The 27103-nt window shown below is 40.3% G+C and overlaps 1 long non-coding RNA gene across 1 annotated transcript in view; it reads right to left on the bottom strand.

The window, feature by feature from the left end:
• LOC144297952 (uncharacterized) overlaps window positions 1-27103 on the bottom strand; it is a 129895-nt gene that overhangs the window by 44506 nt on the left and 58286 nt on the right. Inside the window, exon 3 of the long non-coding RNA XR_013364905.1 lies at window positions 18612-18755. This is a non-coding gene — a long non-coding RNA (uncharacterized LOC144297952). The remainder of the gene's footprint in view (window positions 1-18611; window positions 18756-27103) is intronic.

Genomic DNA, 27103 nt, shown 5'->3' with positions numbered 1-27103 from the left:
ACCCCCAATGATCATAGATGGGATGGGATGGGATGGGGGAGGTGCTAAATCTAAACGCCTAACTCTATCTAAATATATTTAAAGTATGGTGTTCCCACCACCAGCAGCAGCACCATCACCCGGAAGCTTGATAGAAATGCAGTCTCAGGTTCATCCCAGATCTGTTGAATCTAACATTCTAGGGGTAGAACCTAGTAACATGTGCTTTCACAGGCCCTCCAGATGATTCTGCTGTAAACTAAGGTCTGAAAATTGTTGTCCCTAGGCCAGTGGTCTTCAACCTTAATTACACAATGAAATTTAAAAATTTTATGTCTCCCACCCTCAAGAAATTCTGATTTTATTGGTCCAAGGAACAGCTGGACAGTAAGATTTTAAAAATATCCACAACTGGGTCTATTGTGCAGCCGGTCTAGAGGCATGAGAAAATTCTATCAAGCAGTATCTGAGGGTATATCTCCAATAAGATTCAGAGCCAGTACTGGACCATGGAACTTTGAGAGGGATATACCCAGTGACCTTTCCTCTTAGGTTCTTAGTCTTTCTTTCAGGATCCACCTTTCTCTTCTACTTTGTAGCTCATACTATATGTCTACCAGGGCTCACTTTAACTGCAAGAAGTTCCCACCAGTCCACTTCTCAGCTGGCATGTGGCCCACAGGGTTAATGAACAAGGGATTCACTCATAATAAACAGTCCTGTATTAACAGAAGTGTACTTGACCTGAACCAATATCTCCATTGTATACCTTCTTCTTAAATCTCTGATCAGAATGTCAAGAACCAGCATCTTTTTCTTTCTTTGAGGAACCTAATTGATGCCCTATACTACCTTCCTGCCAAACTCTGTGCAGTCTCTTTTTGGGAAACTCACTACTCTTAGGACAGGCCTTTCTGTGTTCATATGACTCTAATTGTTCAAAGTCCTCCCCTTGGGATGCCTGGGTGGCTCAGTGGTTGAGTGTCTGCCTTTGGCCCAGGACGTCATCCTAGAGTCCCAGATCGAGTCCCAAGTTGGGCTCCCTGCATGGAGCCTGCTTCTCCCTCTGCCTATATCTTTGACTCTCTCTCTCTCCTTGTCTCTCATGAATAAATAAATAAAATCTTAAAAACACACACACACACACAAAGTCCTCCCCTTATGTTAAGCACAAATCTGCTTTTACAGAGGGCCCAATTAGGGATCCTAGAGCTGCCTACAGAATGGGTTTCTCTACATGACATTACAACTCATCAAACATTTAGACAATTGTCAAGCCTTGTGATATTGTGATTTATAATAAGAAATATATACTTGGAAAAAAAAGGAAAAAAAAAGAAATATATACTTGGTCTTTGTCCCTGTTTCTGGCACAGAGCTCCTGAAACCCTTGGAATTTCCTAAGTGATAAGAGCACTAAAAGTGTCTTTATGTTAATAGATGACTTTTGGACTGCACCTAACGATGGGGGTTGCTTGCCAGGAGAACCAACAAGATTATTAGAGGGTTAGAACTTTCAGTCCCATCCACCAAACCTCTGGGGACTGGGATAGGAACTGGAGGTTGAATCAGTTGCTGATAGCCAATGATTTAATAATCATGCCTATGTAATGAAGCCTGCATAAAAACCCAAAAGGACAGTGTTGGGAGAGATTCTGGGTTGGTAATTATGTGCATATTTGGAGTAAAGTGGCATACTCAGATATGGAAACTCCTCAACCTTTCCACATGCCTTGCCCTATGCATGTCTTCCATCTAGCTGCTCTTGAGTTATATCCTTTTATAATAAACGCATAACCTGGTAAATAAAATGTTTCTCTAAATTTTGTGAACCATGATAGTAAATTACTCAAACACAAGGAGGGAGTCATTGGACCTGCAAGCTATCCAGTTGTTCAGAAGTACAGGTAACAACCTCTACTTGCAATTGGCTGGCTTGTGAAGTAGAGGGCAATCTTGTAGGACTAAGCCCATAGCCTGTGGGATCTGATACTATCTCAAGTAGACAGTGTCAATTGAATGAATGTTAAACATCCAGCCGGTGCCTAAGAATTGCTTCATGGTATGGTAAGCATCCTCTATATTTTCTCTCTTTGAGTTCAAAATTCACTTTCTAGGGGCGCCTGGATGGCTCAGTTAGTTAAGCATCTGACTCTTGATTTCAGCTCAGATCATGATCTGAGTCATGAGATGGAGCCCCCTGCATCAGGTTCTATGCTCAGTGCAGAGTCTACTTGAGATTCTCTCTCTACCTCTGCCATGCTCACATGAACTCTAAATGAATAAATGAATGAATAAAATCTTTTTTAAAAATTCACTTTCTAAATAGTGCCTCTCTGTAGTAGATACTGTTGGAGTCTCCTCCAGACACCTTTTCCTGGGCTACATTCCCCTTCCCCACCTGCTCTGAGAGCTCATAGTTATATCCTCTAGAAAAATGCCTGAGGCTGATGGGAGCCACAGCAATGGAGAGGTGTGCCACCGCTCCTCACCCAGGGGCAGCCACAGCCAATGGCTGACAGATACCCAGCTTCCTTGTCTCAAGGTGGAACAATTCTAATCTCCAAGGGTAACCATGTTCATGCCTAGGCCCCTCCCCTTTTCCTGAGAATCTTCCCTCAACAAATCACTTCATAAGAATCCCCATTTCAGGCTTTTCTAAGGAACTTGACCTAAAACGGCTTTGCATGAGCAGAAACATTTAAGATTGTTCCTTTTATGTGATCACCCACATTGCAGCACATTTGTTTGACCAGTCAAGATTAAAACAGCCTGCTGAGCCCCAAAGGAATAATGCATAAAAGAGTGCTGGAAAATATATTTGACTGTTTTTGTGGGGTGAGGGGTCAAGAGTATCACCTGGGGAGCCTGGATAGCAGCTGTTACCCCACAGATCTTGGCAGAAGGGATAAGATTTGATTTTCAATACCATTGTCTTGATGCCCAAGCCACATGGAGCAGATTGATCACAAAAAAAAAAAAAAAAAAAAAAAAAGAAGGCCCTCATTTTCTACCCCTTTCCATGTGCACATTCTTTGCAATGTGATTTTGCAGTTCCTCCAATTTAGAGGTAGAGTGTATTTCCCACTTCTTGAACCTAGCCTGGACTGGTTTTGACCAATAGAGTCAAGGAGAACAAACAGTTTGTCAGTTCCAAACCTGACCTCCAGTGCCCTTAAACACCTCTCCTCTCTCTTTTAGAACCCCCAGCTACCACCATGTGGCAATGAATACACAGACTAGCCTGCTGGAGGATGGGAGACATGTGACCCAGTCATGCCATTTCCCCAGACACCAGCCAGCTGACCATCAGACATGTGGGCAAGGCCATCCGCAAGCAGTTATCCTCCAACTGACCACCAACTCACAAGCAACCCCAGTTGAGATCAGCAGAGCCTGGCCCTGAGCAGGAAGACCACTCAGCTGACTCATAACCTTAAGACCTAATTATGGTTGTAGCTTGAAGACTCTGAGGTGGTTTGTTAGGCAGCACTGTGACAACAGTTAATAGATAACCTATAGCTTTCAGACCCCCTTGGAGAAACCTAAATATGGGACAGAAGCATTAAACAAACCATAAACTACAAAGAGTTCTGCATGCCTGATTCTGGTCTAGGGAGACGAGTTTGCAGCTGACAGCCATGAAGAGAGTAGGGGTTCTTGTGGCCAGAGGAGAGCACTGGAGGTAGAAGCAGGTGTTGAGCTCAGAGGGGAACCTGTGAACAGCAAACTCCACAGCCTGAGGCCTCCCGTGCAGTCACAAGGGAAGTGATGAGAAAGCACGTTCTATTTTTGTTCCAAGGTCTAGCAAAAGTACCTGGGAAGCCAGCAGGGAGTAAAGCAGAGAAGTTGACTGATATGGCCAACAGGGGCTTCCATTTTATGAAAAATGCGAGATGGAAGAAGAGAACAGAGCCCAGAAATGTGAAAATAGGGGTAAAATTAGAAACAGGCTTTCTCTTTTTGTAGCTTTTTTAAAAAAAATTTATTTATTCATGAGAGACAGAGAGAGGCAGAGACAGAAGCAGGCTCCATGCAGGGAGCCTGATGCAGGACTCAATCCGGGGATCATGCCCTGGGCCGGAGGCAGGCACTAAACCACTGAGCCACCCAGGGACCCCCTCTTTTTGTAGCTTTGAAGTGTATTTATTGGATGTAACAAGCATACAGTAATTAGTACAAATCTTAAAAGTTAATAGCAGTGAATTGGTGATATAAACACGCAGACTAGTAGGAAGGATCTTTCCAGCACCCAGAAGGCTCTCTTCTGTCCATTCTCAGTTAACACTGTCTCTTGATATAGAAGTAACCCTGTTACTTAGTTTTGCCTGGTTTTGAACTTCATTCAAATTGAATCATATGGCATAAGGTCTGGCTTTTTCTGTTCACCATTTCATTTGTAAGATCCATATATGAGGGTACATGATATAGTATTTTGGGGTTCTTTTAATCATTCTGTAGTATTCCACTGTATGAATAAACCATGATTTATTTATTCCAAAGCTATTAGACATTTGGGCTCTTTCCAGCTTTGTCTTTATGAATAGTGCTGCTATGAACAGTTTTGTACATGCCTTTTGGTGCACACACATTCTCTTTCTTTAGAGAACAATGGCTTTCAATCAACCTCTCTTTTGTCCACTATCTGGCCTAGGTAAAGACACAACACCCTTAGTTACCTGTTGACCCGAGGCTTAGATAAGAAATCTGCATTCAAATCCAGATTCAATCTTCTTGGGGGAGGAAGGAAAGAGAAGTAAAAAGGAAAGGAAAGGAGGAGACAGCTCGAGTGACAACAGAAATGATAATCAGTCCCTCTTAACTTTACATTTTCTCTCTGGTAGCCATCTGAGATGCCTAAAATAATGACATTCATTTGAATTAAAAATGTGAAGTGTCCTTTTAAGATGCAAATGGGTTTTTTTAGGGGGGCAAATACATAAAATAATTAAAATGTTACAGTTTCCTGGTTTTTTGTAATGTTTACATTGTCCTCTTCTTTGCTAGTCCCTCCTACTCAGAGTGATCCCCAGCCCAGCAGCATCCAGTAACCTTGGACTTTGTTAGATATGCAGACTCTCCCCACCCCCGACCTATAGAATCAGGATCTATATTTTAACAAGATCCCGGGGTAATTCCCATGTACATTAAAGTTTATGAAGCCTTCTAGTATCCCTCTTGATACTCACAAGACCCTATAATCAGAGAAGGAAGGGGTAATTGTTCTCATTTTACAGATGGGGAAATCAAGACACAGAAGGGTGAACTTGATGTACTAAGGGCACCCTGCTGGTTCCATGCCAGAGGAAGTTCTCTAAATGGAAACTGCTCATTTTCCATTATTTCACACTGATACCCACTGGCATGTCTAGCATGGCCTCAGGTCAACCAGCCTGTTTCTCCCTAGAAAGCACTATCCCAATGGGAGGCATTATGGTCTGGGTCACTTTCTCTGGAGGTTGGCCTAAAAAGTCATCAGGACACAGATGTGGTGGAATGGGGAGTGGGGAGTGGAGGGAGTGAGAGGCAAGGATGGGAAGGGAAGGAGAGGGAATGAGGAAATGCATGAAACAGCAGAGAGACATGGAAAGCATTCAAAGCAGCACCAGATACACACTGCAAGTTCCTAGCGTTGTTATCTTACTCCTCCCTTGCCTGTAAGCAAGAAGTCTGTGCTTGTGACGCAGTCTGCAAGAGGCTGTTGGCAGGCAGCCCAGAGCTGGCCCGGGCCCTCACTGCAGTGCTCTCAGCTATGTAAGGAGACTGGAAGCTGCCCAGTACACCTTGCTGGGCCCTGCAGAGCATCAACACCACCTGCACCAGAGGGGACACGGCTCTGCAGTAAACAAACAAGCCAGACTGCAGAGCTGGCTGGAAAGCTGGGTGCAATAATCCGACACAGGTGCAGCTCAGGGCATGCCTGTATACACGCAGAATCTAAGGACCAGGGGGTTTCTTCTCGTTCTGCCTCTCCAGGAAGCAGCTCCAGGCTGCAGACTTGCTCCTCCTGACCTGGAGACATCTGGATGTTCCCTCTTGACCCTAAGCCCTGTGACAATCCAACAGCCAGCATGGTTCTGGCTCAGGAAGGCTTACGGTTCAGATCAGTGAAACTTACCTAGACTCTGTGGCCTTCCCTCAAATCCAGCTGGAGCGGGTTGGGAAAAATACCCAGGGCTCTGTCTATCTGGGTACTGACATAGGAAGACTCCAAGAAAACCTACAGTCTCCCCTTCACCACCCCTATAGATGCCAGATGTCAAAGGTACAGTTAACAGTGGCCTTCCAAAGCCACTGTCTGATTTGTTTCCTAACCCAAGGATGGCTCTAATGGCAGAGGTTCCAGAACAGGCAAAGGGAAGGAATTACCATGAGGTGGAGAGAGCTACTTAGGGCAAATAAAGAAGCTTGTCAGGAGTTGGAGGGGGCCCCAAACATATCTCTAAATCTAAAAAGCAGGACTCCAGCTACTGCCTTGACCTTCAGCCTCCTGGGTTCTTCCCACTGCCAATTTCATAACTTTCACCCTACTGCCATCAGCGGCTTTCTTTCCCCTGTGCTGGGAGATGGCTGCCCCTCTCTATGAACAGCTGTGGACTGTTTATTCAGTCAGGGTCCAGTTGTGCAGCAAGGACACTGATCCAACCTCCTTGCAGATAAAGTTATGCAAGAATGAGGATCAGTTTCCAGGCCAAGGTCAAAAACTGGTTTCTGGGTTGTAAGTGTTGGTGGGTGGTCAGAGAAAAAGGAGATGGTGGTCACTGGAAAGAATCTGTCAGAGATCACTGATTGAGGATGAACTGTTTCTCAGGCTGCCTAGGCCTTCCTTCCCACTGAGCTCCACCATAGTAAATGCTCTTTCCCCCTCACTGCTGTAGACCTCTACACAGTTCCCAAAACAGAATAGATCAGAATATTCATTCAAACCTTCCCATGACAAGGCAGCCCTGGTGGTGCAGTGGTTTAATGATGCCTGCAGCCTGGGGTGTGATCCTGGAGACCTGGGATCGAGTCCCATGTCGGGCTCCCTGCATGGAGCCTGCTTCTCCCTCTGCCTGTGTCTCTGCCTCTCTCTGTCTCTCTGTGTCTCTCATGAATAAAGAAATAAAATCTTTAAAAACAAAAAAAACAAACCTCGTGACAGTGGAAATGATTTTTAAAATCTTCATGACAGAAATGGTCTGTCAGCGTATGTGTTAGATGTCACATGACCAGGGTGTAAATCAGTAATTCCAGATACTGTGTTTCCTAAATTTGCATCCATGTTTTTCCTACCTGTTCGATTCAAGCAGCCAGAGCTTAAAATCTAAGCCATAGCTTAGAGTTTGTCTTCTTGCTATTATTCTCTCACCAGCCTCCTAGATACTGGCAGTTCACTCATTCATTCAATTAGTAGTTATTGAGCACTTGTGAATGAGTCATTGTGCTAAAGAAGAGTAGATATAGTTACTACCACATAGGACTTTCTTTATCCTACACATATGTATTAGCACTGCCTCCTCATATAGCACTGTGCAAGGTACTCAAGAGGGTAAAAACAGAGTATAAGCTCTCACGATGATTCAGACACATCTGGAGAAATGTGCAAGATCACAAACAGCCCATTTCTATTGCTCAAGGAGTGGATCCCTCATACAGAAGTGTGGATTCACTGAAAACTTGTGTGAGATACAGAGTCTCAGCCCACCCACCACCCATGCCCCACACCCCAGACCTGCTGAATAAAAATATGTATTTTAACTGAATTTTCAGGGGATTCCAAGCACAGTGAAATCTGAGACCAGTGATAAGGACAATGGAAGCTATATGAGTTTAGGGAAGAGAGATTATCACATACTTCAGTGGTCAAAAATATACTCCTACATCAGTTTGGCCTTCAAGAATGACAAACTCAGGGCTCCTGGGTGGTTCGGTTGGCTAAGTATCTGCCTTCAGCTCAGGTCATGATATTGAGGTCCTATGATCTAGCCCCGCATTGGGCTCCCTGTTCAGCAGAGAGTATGCTTCTCTCTCTCCCTCTGCATGCTCTCTCTTTCTCACTCTCTCTCTCAAATGAATAAGTAAATAAATATTTTTTTAAAAAAAAGACTGATGACTTTGGCTGGGTACAGAGAGCTCAGAGAATAGTAATTTCCCACTTCCATTGAATTAAAAAATATATATGTCTGCAAACTGCAAAAGGCAGTAAAATTTTGCAGACACATTTTTCCACAATAGCAAAAGCTTTCAGTCAGTAGGATGAGTCGGCAAATTCTTGTGGCTGCCAGTGTCAGGATCCCCAAATGGCAACTTGCCTAGTTTGGATTGCTTCAAGGTCAGATGGCCTTGTGTCCTGGAATGGACCAGCCCACACAAGACTCCTGGCCTTGCTCAACCTGTCTGTTAGTCAAACAGATGACCAATGAGAAGCTGGTTCATTATTTTTCCAGCAGTTACTCAGCCAATTGGCAACTCTCAGCAAATTAGGTCCTGGAGCGGCGTCATATGAGCATCCGTGGGGTGGCTGCTTTATCAGGCCAGTCCAGGAGAACAGATAAATCACCGTGAAGTTGCCATTAGAGGCTGTCTGCACTGTGACTATGCTCCATGTCAGATCAGCTGAAGTGGGTTCCTCAATTTTCTTGTACTTGCCTTTCCTACATCCAATTTAAGAATTAAGATTTTTTTTTGGTCTAAATATAAAAACTGAAACAAACAGATGAAAACATGACTGCGTTGGGATGCCAGGATGGCACATTTAAGTGTTGGACTCTTGATTTCTAGCTTAGGTCATGATCTCAGAGTCCTGAGAGCCCTACATCAGGCTCCATGCTCTCTGTCTCTCAGTCAATCTCACTCTCTCTCTCTCTCAAATAAATTAATTAATTGAAAAACAAATCAAAACATGACTGCCTTTAATGTTATCTCCTGTTTCTACCTACTGCCCAAACATCTGTTTGTTCATTAATTATATCAGAAAAAAATGATGTGGAACTTCACAATGCCATTAAATGTATTATTTGAAATTCAGGCCTACATTGCATAGTGGTAAAACTTGCCCATCTTTTGAGAAGTCGTGCCAAGGAGAATCTGCTCTAAAGCAGGTAAGTTCTAAAGATAAGGCAGCTGGACTCATCTACCAACAGGCAGATTCCTCCTTGAGATTCTTTTCTAGAAGCAGAGATGGGTTAGTGCTGAGTGCTGAGTCCTCCATACCCTCTAAGCTTTGCAGCCATGGCTTGTTTTATGAGGCACCTGGCAGGATAAGGAGCTGAACAGACGCTGGGTAACAGGACCCAGCTGTCTGGATCACAGGAAATGGAACCTAAGATCTTTGACTCATCAGCTCTATTCTACTCCCATTGATCTAACGCTTAATTAATAACATGGCAATAACGTATGTCCTGAACCTATCACCACTCACAGCCACCCTATTCTCTCTTCCCCACTCCAGTCGCCAGGATACAGGAAGCACTGATTGGTCAACTACTTCTCTTAACCATTACCATGGATGTGATTTCAAATTGGTGCAAGCTGGATTTATGCCTAAGCAAGATGGCAGGAAGGGCAGCCACACACCAAGAAAGGTAGACATACTCCTTTTTATCTAGGAACTGTGCTTTTAGGAAAGATCTTTTGAGTGGGGAAGTTTGAGCTTCAGACACTAATCTCATCATTTTGCCTCTGTCTTTCAGAGACTGAGCCTATTGTACTGTGTTTTTGAAATGATCAAATGAAAGTATGAAAAATCTGGAAGCCATATAGGTAACAAATGGCTGAAGGTACAGATGGAGCTCAGATGAAACCTCTTTTCGAACTCTGGAGATGTTGCCATGTGAAAGAAGTAGCAAAGACATTGTTGTGGTTCCCTGGATAGGGTGTAAATTCAGTAGAAGGAGGTATTTCCTCACAAAGAAAAGCCACCCAATGCTGGAGGCAAGACCCTGATTCTTAAGGTAGGAGTTCCTCATCATGACAGGTACTTAAGCTGAAGTTCCATGACTATTTTAGAAGACACTTGTATTATAAGGGAAAAGTTGGAATAGAACTTTATCACTCTTTCAACTCTGGTTCTAAGATGTATGCAGAACCAACTCTCACAGAGTAGTTTCTACGGTCTCATTTTATATGGACTATCCCATATAACTCCCACAGCACTCTCATAAGGTGAATACAGTGGTTATGTTTTGTTTTACATTACTGCTCCCTCTGCTTGGAATATGCTTGCCTAAGTTATTGTGTGGCTCCCTCCCTTCACAATATTCTGGTCTTCTCTGTGTTTTAGCTCTTCCAAGAACCTTTCTTCTCTGCTCTTTGTAATATTGCCATCCCTTCCCTCAACTCTCAATCCCTTTCTCTGCTTTATTTGACTCTATGCCACTTAACAGTATCTAAAATTATGTTACAAGTAGATCCATTTATCTTCTGTCTCCTCTATGAGAACAGAAGGACTTGGTTGCTTTTGTGTAGTGCTCCATCCCCAGCATTTGAAATCAAGGTTGTGGCACATAGCAGAGCATATGTGTGGAATGAATACATGAATCTGTTTTACAGATGAAGGAACTGAGGCATTGAAGAGGTGAAGCAAAATCCCCAAGGTTACACAGTGAGTAAATATCCAGCGAGTGCTCAAGGATTTGAATAATATGGTTCCAGAGTCCACACATGTAACTCCTATACTCCATTTGATTGTTTGAAGAAATCCTTAAAAATTCAATGGCTGCCTCTGGTCCGTTACCTCTTGTTTTATTACTTCAGACGACTAGTGCCTGTAAGCCGGTGGCCGCTCGTTCCCTCCAACATAGTGTCAAAAAGTCCAATGAAAGGGCAGAGAGCAAAAGTGAGATGGCACAAGGCCACTTTTACCTCACTGACCTTCTGCCTGTATAATGATTTGGTGAGCGGAGCAGGTGAGTCAGAGGGGGACAGTGAACAGCCTGGCAGTCACCTGGTCCTAATCTGTCCATGGGTGGATATATTGACTCTGACACTGGTCGCATACCTGGGGTCCTCAAAATGAAATTTGCAAACTCAGAGCAGATTCCTTGCCTCTCCATTTGATTTGAAGGGGCTGAATTTATTATGTTCCCTGTTTCCTCCCTCTGGGTAGGGCTTGGATTTTTCCATGACAAAAATCATATTGATTTGAATATTAACAGGTCATAAAAGAGAGTCAACATTAGCTTTCGTAGTTAATGAAAAAGAATACAGATCTGAAAATCAGACACACTTCAATTAAAATTCAAGTTAGTTACTCTCTGGGCACTTCAATTTTCTTACCTGAAAAATAGGAACTAAGCCTTCCCACATGGTCTTTGTAAGGATTAGCTGAGAAAACATAAAGGACGACATCTGGCATTGATTTTGTCTTTAAGTGTCAGACCATTGTTTCCCTGCTAGCTGCCTTCTACTCTTTCTGTGACTGGATACGGAAAAGAGCGTTATCAGAAGGAGATACTGGGGTTGAATCCAAAGTAGCAAAATCAAATTAGGAAAATCAAAAAAAGGACATTTCAGTTCACTGATGCCAGAAAAGTACTACATTTGTGTGTTGTCTGTCTGCACCCTAAGCTCTTTGGGTCAAGCTCTGAATCTTCCTGCTTGAGTCCTTGGCTATCTATACCCTAGCTCACAGGGAGGTAGCTCACTATGGCTTCAAAATGCAGAGCTAAGAGAGGGCTGGAGGAGGAACCTTCATAACCACAGCCTGCCTTGGCCATGCCTTCTCCTGGACCCTGCAGTGGGAAGTGAGAACATTTTTGCTAGGTTAGATATTTTCAAGGGCCCAACTGGGCCTGTGGATCTGCCAGAAAATTCCTTCTGTTTCAGGTGGATAAAAGCCTTGTGCCCAGCTGTTTTAAGCTCAACCTAATAAGTTCTCTCTTGGGGTGACCATTGTTTTTCAGCTTAAAAATCATCTTTATTCACACAGTAGTATCAGATTCCAATGGATGCCTCTTACTAACAAGGCACATGAAATATTTGCTTATAAAATATGATACATAAAATACACTGAGAAATATGTCTATGAAGTGAAGTGTGCATATATTGCTACCACTAAACTTTTACACCTACCTCTGACCATTACTGGGACCTACTGGAGTCTAATACAAAGTCCTATGCAGTTGTATTGGGTTGTTCCTATGGGAGGATAAGAAAATACATCTTATATATTTCTAGCAAGAAGTAGGCTCCACTTCTTTTTGAAGTTCATAATACAGGAAGAGGTGTTCAAAGGTGCAGGGTGAACAGAAAGATTATGTTCACTCTTGGAGTGCTTTAAAATAAATGTGAACTTCTACACACTCTTATACACTCAGTTCCAATCAAAACAAAACAAACAGAATTAAACCTGACATCTTGGAATGAGAAATTTTAAGATTGCCTGGCATGAGGTAGATGCTCCATAAATAATTTGAATGGATAAGAGACTAAATGAATAACTAAGTAATGAGGCCTCTAATGTTTGAATGATACAGAAATATCCTAAAATGCCAGTGAAAAAGGAAAGCCTTTTTTAATCCAATTAAAGAATTTTAAATCTCAAAAGGGGAGCAGATAATTACTTTTATTCTATGTTTTTCAATGAGTTAATAAACAATAAAAGAATTCTGGTCTTTTCTCAGGAGGCTATCTGGAATGATACCATAGACTTGGTCCATCTTTCCTATTTGTTCCTAATGAATGATATCAGTTTTAATGCTTTACTGCCCAAAGATAAATTTGATATTCCCCAAGAGAAAGAAATATATAGTTGGGCCAGGTTTTCTCAACCATGACCCTGTTGACATTTGGGCCTAGATAATTCTTTGTTTTGAGGAGCTGTGTCAGATGTTAAACAGCATCCCTGGCCTCTACTCATTAGATGCCAGTGACACTCCCATTCTGAGTCATGACAGTCAAAATGCATCCAGACATTGCCAAATATCCCTAAAAGGAAAAATTACCTTTGGTTGAGTTTAGACTTTAAAAATAGTCAACTGTTAGAGAGGTAAAATTGATTCCTGAGATTTAAAACCAATTTTTTTTTATAAACCAATTTTTTGCTAAGTACAGCTCTGTCTTGATTTCTGCTTTAACTCAATTAGGCCCTGAATAGAGTATTACAGAGAACAGAGATCTCACAGGGGGTTAAATCTACAAGAAAGGTTGTTATGCCAAATGATACTGTCTGAGTTAACTATTGACAACAATCATATTGCATTCCACACCAATGTGGAATTCAGAGATTTCAAACAGCAATCATTCATTCTTAGGCATTAGGGTCTACCAGTTGGCTGGGGCCACTCTGAGTCTATAGGTCCACTGGGGCAGTTTTCCTCCATGAGCCTCATTTTGGGGTTCAAGCTGAAAAGGGAATAGCTACCAGGGAAAAGCCCTTCTTGCGATAGAATAATTTTCCAGAAGACTAGTAGAAACATGCATTATCTCCTTCAGGTAAGACACCATTTCAAAGAGGGAGAAGATGAAAGTGTCAGATCTCAGAAAGATATCAAGCTGCAGTAACACTGTCATTTCCACACATATTCCATTGGCCTAAACAAAGCACATGATCAAGGCCAGCATGAGTTGGACAGGAAGTACACACTTTACACTTCCCTTGGAGTTTAGGGGCCGGGGGAGGAAGGAATGGAGATAAACTAAATAATAATATACTATAGTTACACACATGAACTTGAAAGACTACATTTTCAATACCACCATGTTTCTTCATTTCTCTGGCTCTATTTTTTGAGAGACAAAGACAGGGAAGTACCATTGGCTTGGAGTCATGTTTGCAAAACATACTAAGATCTTGGTTGGGAGAGCACACAACATAAATATCAAAATTTTCTTAGCTATCTTTAAGAAATCTTACCACTAAATCAGTAGATGGGTGATTTTATTGTGTTTTGTTTGGCTAATATTGTCTTAATTTGGGTTAATTACTTTTTAGAGAAAATCTTAAGTATCAATGCAAATGGTTTAGCCCTGCTTCTTTGTAACCAGAATGCTAAATACATCACTAGCAGCTTGACAACAACCAGCAGCCTATGACAGAGGCATAGAGTCTATATTTTCTTCTACTTCTTATGTACTCTGCTGCATTAGTCATGACCATACTAGAGAGCTCTGTGTATTGTTTAGGCTTCTAAATTCTTTGAAAAATATATAGAGGAACCAGAATGGGTCCACAACAAAATTATTATTGGAATGAAATAGAAATTAGATACCTGATGAGATATTTAATAAATATCTATTCTGGATTTCATTATTTAATCCCTCAAATGCTCCTGGTACATCTTCCCAGAAACTTCATGGAGGCTAATTCCATAATTTTACAGATGAAGAAATGAATTGAAAGAAAAATCCATGTGTTGTTCAAGATCGCCCTTTAGTTGTAGCAGATATTAAGCTAGATCAGCCCAGGTTTTCTGGCTCCCAACCCCAGAACTATCTAGCACACCATTTTTTGTCAATAAAATAAAAGAATTGGGTTGCCTGGGTGATTCAGTTAGCTAAGCATCCAACTCTTGATTTCAGCTTAGGTCGTGATATCAGGTGTGTGAGATGAAGCCCTGTGCATTGGGCTTCATGCTCAACAGGAGTCTGCTTAAGATTTTCTCCATCTTTCTCTCTCTGCCCTTTTCCCCACTCTCTCTGTTTCTCTCTCTCTTTCTCTCTCACTCTCTCTCAAATAAATAAATCTTTTAAAAAATAATAAAAATAATAAAAGAATTGTGGATATTGAAGGAGGCTATAGTAGTCTTGATTTCAAGTACATGGAAGTCTTTTCCATCATCCATGGTGCAGAACTCTGGGATCTCAAATGGAATAGATGAAAAGCTAAAGTTTGAGAATAAAGGGGCCCTCCCTAGTAGTCTCATCTATGGAAAGTGGGGGATAAGAATATTTATCGCATATGATCATCCTGTTGATCCTCCCCTATCCTTACTCTACATATTGTCCCTGGAGTCTAGGATTATGGCTCTCAAATATTTTTCCTCAGCCTAAATGTGGTTTAGTTAGTTAAGCATCTGACTCTTGATTTCAGCTAAGGTTCTGATCTCAGGGTCATGAGATCAAGCCCCAGGTCTATTCCTGCCTCCCACTCCACATTCAGCTGGGAGTCTGCCTCAGATTCTCTCTCTCTCTCTCTCTCTCTGCTCCTCCCCTCCCCCACCCCCAGTCTAAAATAAATGAATACATCTTTTAAAAAAATAAAGCCTCCTTTGTAAAAATAAATAAATAAACCCAGAGCCTCTGGGTGAACATCTGTTGACCTATAGTTACTTAACAAATTCTCTCATCCTATTTGCCCTTCAGATAACATATCCTTCTTTAGTCTCCCCATCTCAGTGAGCATCATTTTTATCCACCCTGTTGTCCAATCCAGAAACTAGGAATTCAATTTAAATTTCACTTTTCCTCACCACACCTCACATCTAAGGAGCCAAGTCTTGCAATTCTATGTCATGAATATTTTCTAATTGACTCCTTGCCTTCACTCATTGATATTGTCTTGAGTTTAGTCTCTTTGTCATTTCTTGCCTGGATTATATACTGGTCTCTTAATTGTTCCTTTGGTGCAACTCTAGCCCTCTATGCAAGCCCTCTGTATAGAACACACATTCTTCAGTGAGTTTTCTCCAATAAAAAATAAATTTAAATTTTATATGGTAGCCTGGTTTATATCAGCACTTGTACTCTGAGCATGGGATATTTGTTTATTCATTCGACATTATTTATTAAGTGCCCACTATGGGCCAGACCCTGGAAAGCAAAAAAAACCAATAAAAATTAAAAAAATAAATCATCTCTCTCATGGAGCTTAAAACCTAGGAGGGGGAGACACACAATACAAATTAAATAGATACTTATAATAAATAACATAAATCAATAAAATATCTATTAAGAAATGAAATTACTTGTTAGAAAAAAAAGAAGAGAGGAGGGCTAGTGGTGTTGAAAAAGTGGGGTTGAAATGTTACATAAGGTGATTATTAAAAGTCACACTAAGAAGATTACATTTATAAGACTGCTCGTAGTAGGCACTCAGAAAACTACTTTTTAAATGATGAAATATGTGGGTAAATGCTTAATTTCACGTGGCCCATGCAGCAAGTTTTGAATTAAGCAAAGAGTAAGTTCTTCCTCATTTTTACAAGTGAGGAAATGGGGTCTCGGCAAATGAAAGTGACTTGCCATCCAGGAGATGGTGGAGTCAAGGCTCAACCCAATTCTTCATTCTCTAATACAAGTGAAAAAATTACCAACATTATCTCAAAATTCAGTTTACAACAACTTGAAGGCCTATACTTGATTCAGGTGGTCTAGGACCTGGGATGCATTCCACCGTACACAGTTTTGATCAATCTGTTATTCTGTGAAACACAGTGAGGTCCAAAGTAAGTCCGAGATGGGTTCTGGCTTCTTTTGGCTCCTGGCTGAGCCAAGCAGTCTGATTGCTCACTTACCCATTTGTTATTTGTTCAACTGGTGGGAACTGAATGTCTTTAACAAGCAGTGTTCTAAACCCTATGGGTTTTGCAGTCAACAAAACAGACATTTATGGAGCTCTTTAAAAGCAGACAATAATATGTAGTGGTGGGGGTAGCTTAGCGGTTTAGTGCCTGCCTTCAGCCCAGAGTGTGATCCTGGAGTCCCAATATCGAGTCCCACATCAGGGTCCCTGCATGGAGCCTGCTTCTCCTCTACCTATGTCTCTGCCTCTCTCTCTCTCTCTCTCTCTCTCTCTCTCTCAATCTGTGTGTGTGTCTCATGAATAAATAAATAAAATCTTTAAAAAAAAATAATATGTAGTGGTAGCTCTGAGAAAAAAAATGAAGCAGAGCTGGGGACAGAAGGTTAAGGGGTGGGCTGACCAAGGGGAAATGGAGGAAAGAAAGAAGAAAACGATGCTCCTCATGCAGAGAAGGGTTTGGCCAGTTCATAACATGAAGGGTAGATGCAAAACACCAGGAAAGGAATTGGTTAAGTAGACAACTCTTGTCCAGAGTTTGTAGCTCCCCCCGTAGGAATGATCCCAGGTCCCCCAACCCCCACTCTAGACAAAGGCAGCAAGGTCCTGCTTTAAACTGACTGTTGGTCTTTGTTTCACTCTCTGAAATTCCCTGGGTCACCTTTCCTGATGTTTTTCCTTCTCAGATTTGTAACTCCAGGTTGGATGAAAAAATTGTGAGATCTATCTTAGAACTTAAGACAGAGGAGGAGGTCAAAGCACCTTCAAACTGATTACAACATAGTAAAGCATTTCCCAGTGTCCATTGATGTACACTGCTGGTGGGACTGGTTCTCTATTCCTGTACCAGGAGAAAAAGAAAGCTTGACTATGAGTTGCATAAAAGTCTGCTTTAACTCAAACATCACCTGTCGTTTAATTGCAAGTATTCACTTTTGGCTCACACAAAGTGTATGGGGAGGGGGAGTAGCATGGGAGGGGATAGTGCAGTTTAGGGAGAGCCTGAGAAAAGAGCCCTTTATAATTTTCTCTCAGGGAGGAAAAATATGTTTGGTAAACGTAAGGCAAAAAACTTCCCTGCATTTGTTTTGACAAATACCTTCTGTTAATGGCAAATGATCCTGGACTTTTATTTACAGTATAAATATAAAGTCTTCTTTAAAAAACAACAACTTTAATTTGTAAAGTGAGTATAAGTGACATGTTCTTGATTTGTTCTCTCAACCTCTTCTTTTCTTTCCAAGTTTGGATGTCTTAAAATTACACTTTCCAGATGCCCTTGCTGTTACGGTTCTGGATATGAATTATATTGTGCCAGTTAGATGCAGTTGCCTGGGTTTTGTAAGACAGAAATAAAGTGGAGTCAGTCTTGCTACAGTAGAGGCAATTAAAGTAAGCTCTGAAAGATTTGAGTACATGCAGGAGTCAGACTCAGGGTTCTGCTTTCCAGTCAACAGCCTCATGGGAGTGACACTTAGGGAGGCAGCAAGGGTGAAAACTGTGATGACCACATTTTTTTGACTTTGACATTGAAACCAAGATCCCTCTGGTGTCTCTGACTTCCATTCTTCTCATCATTCTATAAGCGCTTATTTCCCTGTATTAAATCACCTTCTGCTTGAAATAACTAGAGTGGTTTCACTTTCCTTCACTGAACCCTGATGATATAGCACATATGATAAAAATTGTGACAGTGGTAAATACTGGTCTTATGGAGCCATAACAGAAACACACATTTTCAGAATTTACATACAAAGAAGAAACAAGTGGATTTCAGAAATGTTACAACTGATGAGGGAAAGTAAAGCTGCATATGCTGCAGTTAATACTCATTGGTAGATGCTCTGTGACCTCAAATAATCTATCCAATTTATCTTATGAAATGTATTTCCAATTAACCTAATTGCTTTAGAGTTCTGTAGGTGACTCACTTTTCAATGGGCTGGGAAATGTCCATTTGGGAGACATTTTTGTGGAATATAGGAAAATAGTTTGTTTCTTTGATTACCTTCATCATGGAACAAAACCTACACACCTCTGAAGTTGCCCCCCATTTGGCTTGCCATTCCATTTCATAGCATTTGAGCCCAGGAAAAGCAGACACTGGGCTCATGGTTTCTTTAATAAACATGGAGAACAACTTTAAAAAACTATGGATCAACTATGGACATTTGGGGCTTCATACCAATACCTGGAGAGTCTGTAAGGAGAACAGAACCATGGCAGTAACTGCTGATCCTGTGATTTTTTTTTTTTTCCTGTGAGCTCTTATATATCCAAGAAGTCTGTTAAGTTTCTCAGGGGAACTTGGGAAAGTCTAGCTGCCTCAGGAAGCCTGAAAAGAGAATAAGTAGAGCTTTTAGAAACATCTACAAAAATCTGCACTGTCAATACTGCAAGCAGAGGAGTCTTTTGAATACTGACCCTGCAAATCTTGCTTTAGAGTTGAGATGCCATAGGTTTTAGGGAGATTTCATAAATAAAAGTTGCCTTTCTGTCTGCAAGGCTCCCCTTTTCTTTCACTTTGGTAGTAGATCTTTGTTGTTTCTCCTGCCACCATCTTCTCTACCAACTTTTGCTAATCATTTCTAACTCTTCCTTTGGGAATCATTCCCCTGCTACTCTTAGCTCATGTTCACATGGGCTGACTGGCCTGGCTCCTGAAGACTTTTGATAGAACCATTTGGGAAAAGGGAACTCTTTCTGTTGGTATTAATAAACAGGAAGATATAAGCTCATAATTGTAGGTGGATCTCCATGTAAAGAGACCCAGCCTAAGAATGAAGCCAACATGAAGGAAAAATGAACAAATAAATGGAAAGACAGGAACAAAGATAGTGAGAGTTCTTTAAATGCCATATGAGCCCTAAATGTGGCCATATCTGAACTCAGAACTACCCTTCTAGACTTAATTACATGGGCCAGTGAATGTTCTTTAATTCTTAAATCACTTTCAACTGGGTTTCTGCCACAATCCAGCATGCTGATTAATGTTTTAATTGTTCTTTCTCAATACTAGTACAGTGCTCAGTACAGAGATGTACTTTTTCTTTCGGCTTTTTTTCTATAATTTTTTAGAATTCTTCTGACTCTCAGTTTCATCATATAATCATTCAGCAAATATTTGTTATGCACCAACCATATGCCAAGCATTGTTCCCAACAGTTTTAGGAAAATTAATAAGGCTTGCACTTGCCATTAAAAAGTTCAGAGTCATCTCAAGATGATAAGCTGTCATTTCTGTTTCACCAAAAATTCAGTTCTCAAAAAGAGAGAGAGAGAGGTTTAGCAATCAATTGCAAATGTTTGTAACTCTTACCAATAATTTTACTTCATTGCACGTGAATGGTTTGACTTAGTGGCAGAAGTCGCCTTTCCCCAAATTCCTTCATATTTTCAATGTAGTTGTGTCATTTTTTCCTTAAGAAAATTACTTAAGGGATCCCTGGGTGGCGCAGCGGTTTGGCGCCTGCCTTTGGCCCAGGGCGCGATCCTGGAGACCGGGGATCGAGTCCCACATCGGGCTCCCGGTGCATGGAGCCTGCTTCTCCCTCTGCCTGTGTCTCTGCCTCTCTCTCTCTCTTTCTCTGTGACTATCATAAATAAATAAAAATAAAAAAAAATTACTTAGGCTTTCTGAGTCTCAGTTTTCTCATCTGTAAAATAAAGGGTGAAATGTAGTGGCTCATCTGATTTCTTTTCAAACTGAAATTTTGGCAATTAGCTAACTTATGTAAATCCCATTTTTTCCCTCGGGGAGCAAGGTCCTGCTCTGCCCTGAAGCAGCCTTCACCACACAAATCTCTCCCACCCTTCAAACCAAGGGAATCAAATGAGTTTCTCAGAAAACTTCCATTCTTATTGCATTCTTAATACCTATAATCCATTCTCTATGCAGCAGCCAAATTGATCTTTTCTCAACCATAGGTCAAATCAAACCACGTACCTCACAATCCCCACTTAAGATCCAGTGGAATGCTATCGCCTTGGAATAAAATTTAAATTCCTTATGTGGCCTTTGTCTTTCTTTTCCTCTCTCATCTGACCTGTTTTTCCTGCCCATTGCCCACTATACTCCAGCCACACTGTCCTGTTTGTTCCCACTTGAATCTGCCAGTCTTGTTTCCCTCTCACAGCCTTTGGTCTTGCAAATCTCTCTTCCTGGAACACTTTCTCCCAGATCAAGGCAATGTTCCCTTACTTCACTTAGGTCTTTGCATGCGTCACTCGTTCAGTGATTTCCTGACTCCTCCTACCATCCATCTAAAATAACATCCCATTCCATCTCTTCTATTGATTTATTTTCTCTCTAGCTCTTATCACTCCCTGGAATTATAGCAGATCATATTATGACTATACTATGTTATATAATTAACATTTAATTTAATATAATTTAATGTAAATTATATTAGCATAGAGAGGAGCAAATAGTAGAGACTCATTTGGTGTTTGTGGAATGAATGAGTAATTCTACTCTAATTCTTAATTAGCCATCTGTTTAGCTTTGAGGCATATATGACAATAAGTTGAGTTGGTTACCATATCCTGTTTTAAGCATCTTTTGCTCTAATGTATGGACAGTTTTTCTATCCAATCAAATTCTCAGAAACTTGAAGGTCCCACAAGCAGATATTGTGAATTCTCACATTATGTCATTATCTAATAGAATTGTAATAATATTCTCATAACAGGCTGGATATTTTATTTTTAAATAACAGGTTTTTTCACATTGTTAAAAGATTCAATTAGGACATGGCAGGATTAACTTCTAAAACAATCTATAATGGGTAGTAGATATAATTCAGTTCACCAGATGAAACTACAAAACAATGTTCAGAAATCGAGGTATAGACCTAGGGTTTAAGTCAAACTGAGGCACTCTACCAATGAGATTTTTCAACCATTTGATCATACCTATTCAATTAAACCATTAGAGCCTGGAGATGCAGCTCAGGCAAAAGACCACAGTCAGCTGGATAACGTGTACCTGGCTAATCTAGGAAGCAGTTCATGGACATCATCTGTCTTTATCTGTATTTGATCCAAATTAAAAGATCAGGGACAGAAACCTGGGTCATAGTCCTGGGGAACAGGATAAAATTTAGAAGATGAAAGGTCAAGAATCTTCCTGCTATCTATATTTACTAAAACGTAATAAGAATGCACAAAAATTTTTGTAACAGCACTGTTCCTAAAATGGTGAGACTCCCCATTGTTCATCAAAAGTAGAAATGATAAACAAATCATGTTATATTCATGCAGTGGATTACTATACAAAATGCAAAAATGAATTATTTATAACTACATGCTATAATATTAATATATCCTACAAGCATAATGTTGATAAGAAAAACCAATCACAAGTGTATATACTAAATGATTCTATATGTAAAGTTTAAAATTAAGCAGAATTAATCTACAGTGTGATCAGGATAGTGGCTGCCCTTGAAGGATTAGTAACTAGAAGGTACATGAAAGAGGCATGCTGGTAATGATCTAGTTCTGTTTTTGGGTCCTGGTTGCATGAAAATGTTAACTTTACCAAAATACATTTAGCTGAGCATTTTCATGTGCATGTTCCTGTATTTATTCTATATTTCAATAAAAGTTCACTAAAAATTTTTCATGTTTTAAGGAATTTTAAGCCAAGAAAATTAAGAAAGGCTCTTTTGCAAGTACTCACAGATTGATATGCCAACTTTCAAACCCATCAGAAGCATGTGTTGAAAAGAAGTTGAATCTTTAGCTGTATTTCACAAAAAGAACACATTTGAATCTGAAGATGTCACATATCCTGAGTTTTTCAAAAGAAAATGGCTTGGTTTTCAGAATCCCAAGTTATATATTTTCTAAAATTTCATATCTTCTCTCCTGACCATTCACCAAAACATATAAACAAACAAACAAATGTATATTTTTAGTATAAAATATATACATATAGTTAACTGAGAAGAGGAAGTGTGTTGGTGGATAAACATCTTTTTTTCTCTTCTAGCTCAGGTCATATAATGCGAAGAGTTTTGCATCATGAATATGGCTCCATAGCAGGTTAGGAAAAGGAGGTCAGCAAGTGGCTGTCAGAATGAAATGAGGTAATCACCAAAAAACAGATAATAGGGTAGTATCTGAGAAAGGTGGCAGTTCAGATATTTTTCTCCTAGCCACTGTATAGCCACCCTCTAAAGTTTATACATAGGCAACTAGTCTATAAATTTTGCTAGTTTGAGACTTCCACCTGTAGTAATGGAAGACAAGGTAATTTGAATTAACCTCATTACTGAGGACAACTAAAAGAAGCTGGGGAAATGTATTTTTAAAAATTGACAATAGGGGTGCCTGGATGGCTCAGTCAGTTAAACATCCGATTCTTGATTTTGGCTCAGGTCATGATCTCAGGACCATGAAATAGAGCCCTGTGACATCCAGCTCTGTTTTCAGTGGGGGGTCTACAAGGGATTCTCTCAGGCAAAAGACCTCTTTCTGCCCCTCCCCTGCAAATGGGTGTGCACGCACACTTGTATTCATGCTCTCTCTCTCAAATAAATAAATCTTTTTAAAAAATTAACAATAAATGTTAAGTTGAAAGCATAAAAGAGTTAAATAAGATAGCAGGGAATTACCACCCAATACCAGGAGGAGTTGCAAATCCAGAGAGGTGAACCATTATCAGGTGCCACTTTTTGCCCATATGGAAGATTCATCTGAGACCACGTAAAGGTTTTTTGTCAATCTCACTGTATCAGGAAGACAAAACTTGGAATCAAAGTTCCCAAGATCTCATACATAGTTTAGCTTTGAATTATCTGGGTTGCCCAAATAATCTAAATCCCTAAATTGGATTAAAGGTGCTCTGAAACTGCTAGTGTTCCAGGCACATGACAGAAAGAGATGAAATTCCTTTCCAGAGGAAGATAACTTTCACAATTTTTTTTCATATATAATGTCTTATATAAAATGAAATTAGGTAAAAATAGAAGACATTTTAAAAGAAGTATCAAAAACTTCAGACAACAGAAAGAAAACCATGGGGTCTCCGTTTTAAAGAATATAAGAAAAAAAAAGAAGAAAAAAAAAGAAGAAGAAAAAAAAAAAGAATATAAGAAACAAACAGACTTTCAAATAACGTTTTGCTTTATTGAAACCGGTAAAGATTACTATTGAAAATTTTTACAAAGAATTGTATAAATTTTTTTAAAAGAACAAATGGAATTGTTAAAGTGAAAGTTATAATAGCCAAAGGAAAAACTGGAGGATGATTGTAACAGTAGAACTGACAGAGCTGAAGAAAGAATTTGTGAGCTGGAAAACGGCTTAGGGAAAAGATAACCCAAATGAAGTACAGGGAGAGTAAAGTGATAAACCACACCCATTCACCAAGACATAGGCTTCTTTGTAGCAAAATGCTCCACATTGCCCCATTCTATACCCCATGTCCTTCTCTAGCATCATCACCACCAGAACCCTGAACCAGTACGCTATTACTCTTTTTCCCTCACTGATGCTACACTGTGTGGCAATTTTAATTTGATTTGACTAGTGTGAAAGGATTCAAAGATGACAAACCTGGTAGTGGCTATAGGCTTCATTCACCTACAGGTCATTTATTTTGGAGGTATTTATAGGGCATTTTAAAAATATTTTATTCATTTATTTTATTTGAGAGAAAGTAAGTGGGAGTGGGCTGGGGAGGGGCAGAGGGAGAGGTAGAAGAAGATGGAGAGAGAGAATCTCAAGCAGCCTCCACACTGAGCTTGGAGCCTGACTCCGACTCCAGGCTTGATCTGAGGACCCTGAGGACCCTAAGACAAAACCAAGAGTCAGACAGACGTTCAACCAACTGACCCACCCTGAAGCTCACACAGGACATTTTTTAAATGCTTGAATGTAAATATCTTTAGACTGGTAAAGATGAAAAAAAAAAAAAAAAAACACTACTTCCTTCTACTACTTACTTCTGATACGAAATGTGTAGTTTTGTTCCACACAAAGCAATTCTTCAGTTCTCTGCAGACATTGACTAAGTGTCCTAAAATTTAAATCAGTTATGACACTAACTACCCAGAGTTAGCACAGACCCCAGAGGTTAAGGGCTCAGTTCCAAGACTGCTCTCTATTTCAGATACCAGTCAAAAGTCTCAGGTTTTTACTGTACTTCTGACCACCAGCTATAAATTACAGGTTCCCACAGCCTCTCTTCAGGTTTGATAATTTGCTAGTATGGTTCACAGAATTCAGGAAAGTGCTTCATTTACTATCACCCATTTATTATACAGGATACAACAAAAGAACAACAAAAAGGAAGAGATGCATAGGGTATGCAATGAGGGAAGAGAGCATGGAGCTTCCATGCCCTCTCTGGGCATGCTATCCCTAGCCAGCACCTCCATGTACTCAGCAACCAGGAACCTCTCCAAACCCCTTCAGTTAGGATTTTTATGGCAATTTCATTTAATAGACATGATTGATTAAGTCATTTGCCATTAGTGATTAACCCAACCTCCAGCCTTTCTCCCCACCCCAGATTATGGAGGATGGGACTGCAAGTTCCTCTGGCAACCAGGACCCATCCTCCTGGAGTCACTTCATTAGCATAAACTCAAGTATGATTAAATGGGCTTATTGCGAATAACAAAAGATGCTCTTCTCATGTCTATCACTAAGAAATGCCAGGAATTTCAGGAGCTCTGTGCCAAGAACCTGTGACAAAGACCAAATATGCATTTCTTATATTACAGTATCACAAATGAGCAAATGATCTCTTGTTGATCATGATCCCCCACTACTCTTTGCACACTATATTCATATTTTCTACCTAAATAAAAGACAGTTGAATTTTCTACCTTCGAATTAACTCTTAGGAATCCAAAAATACTGTCCTTCCGCTCTCGCCTCTGAAGGGCCAAGAAAGTCTCTTTTGGGGAGCAAAAAGTTACATGGAGGAATATAGATGTTTGTATGACTGTTGTCCCCGTCTTTCGATGTTTCCAAGTTACCAGTGTTAATTGGCTTATTGATATATGTGTGTGTACCTGAGTGTGTGTTTATGTGTACATGAGACAAAGTAAGAAACAGAGAGACATAGAGAGAAAGAGAAATAATGCTAATGACAGAATTACCCAGCCCAGAGCTCAACCCTACTAGAGAAATGATCAAATATAGTCCCAACACCCTACCCTTCCAACTAAAGCTAGCTTTGGAATAAAAAGCCAATGAGGTAGAACTCCAAACCATGTATGACTCCAGTACTCACCAGAAATCTTATGATACTCAGAAAACGTCAACTCTAAACATGAGCCAAGTTGGTGATGGACAAGAAAAAGAAAGAACTCCATGCTAGAAATCCAACCACATGTGAAATTAGCAACTACATTGAGGGTAGATCATCAGTGCTTCCCTCATAGACAGCTTCTGGATAGAAAAACAACAGTTCCTTCCTGAGATATTTAGCTCTTAGCTCTCAACTCTGACTGAAAACGTTCATGTGGAAGCCCAGACAACCTGGTCTGAGAAACTGAACCCCTAATCTCTATGGGGTCTGCTGGTTTAGAGTTATGGTTCTCTTAGCTCCAACAGTAGCTGCAGTATGGCCCGTATAAAATCACTCACTAACTCTAAGCCTTAGACTTCTCATCTGTAAAAAGGGTGCATACTGGGTAATTTCAGTTCTAAAGGTTGATTTCGGTTCTAAAACCCCACTTTCTAAAATGCAACATTCTATTTCTTAACCTAGGTAATGGTTACTCAAGTATATGCTTTTAATGATTCTTTAAGCTGAAGGTACATGTTTTATACACCTTCTAAACAAGTAATGTTTGAAAATGTGTTGAGAAGGAAAAAAATCCTATCAGAGGAAGCAAGTCTAGTACCATTCTCGAATTTATAAAAGTAGGTGTGAAAATTGAATGTCGGAGGCAAAAAGCCAAGAGCAGATTGAAGCTTGTAAAACTCCTGAGGCTTCAAACCATTTCAGTGATAAGATAGAATCGAAGAAAGTGGAATGAATGGGAATTTGCAGGGCATGTAGGACTGTTATGAGCTCATAAAAGTCCCCACAATGGTCCTTGAGGAAATTGAAATCCAAGGGTTGTTACTTAATAGCTACATTTCCTCTCAGCCAAACGTGACCATGGACATACATACATTGAATAGCCTAGGAAACAATTTTCTTCCACTTTACAACAAGGAACATCTTAACACTCTTGAAATGACTTGGTTATAAAACTTTTTTCTTTATAGCATTTATTTCTTTTGCCAAGTCCTATGCTAAGCAGATAGGTCTGCTCTCAAGGAGCTTGCAGACTCAGAAGCCTCTATGTCATTTAGAATAAATTTCAAACTTCTTACTCCTCCCTGACCTTGTCTAAGAATACCTCTCTCCTGTCCCCCATTGCACTTCTGTCTTTGCTTCAGTAAGCTCCCACCTCAGGGCCTTTGCACTTGCTATACCCTCTACCAGACATTCTCTTACCCTATTGCTACCTGGCTAGTTCCTTACCATTCAGGTTTCAATTCAAATATCAGATACTTTCCTTAACCTTCCAATTAAAAACATAATGAAAAAAGTCCTTTCTCTCCCTTTCTTCAGTCATTCTCCATTGCATTTCTCAAAGTAATGGTCTTCCAAATACTCAATATTTGTAAGTATCTAAGCTTTTAAAAATTTATTCCTATTCTTTCTTTTCC

This window comes from Canis aureus, chromosome 26, assembly GCF_053574225.1.
Source record: "Canis aureus isolate CA01 chromosome 26, VMU_Caureus_v.1.0, whole genome shotgun sequence".
NCBI classification, from domain to species: domain Eukaryota; kingdom Metazoa; phylum Chordata; class Mammalia; order Carnivora; family Canidae; genus Canis; species Canis aureus.
The sequence above is the reverse complement of the archived record's forward strand: the minus strand, read 5'-3'. Positions and strand labels throughout refer to the sequence as shown.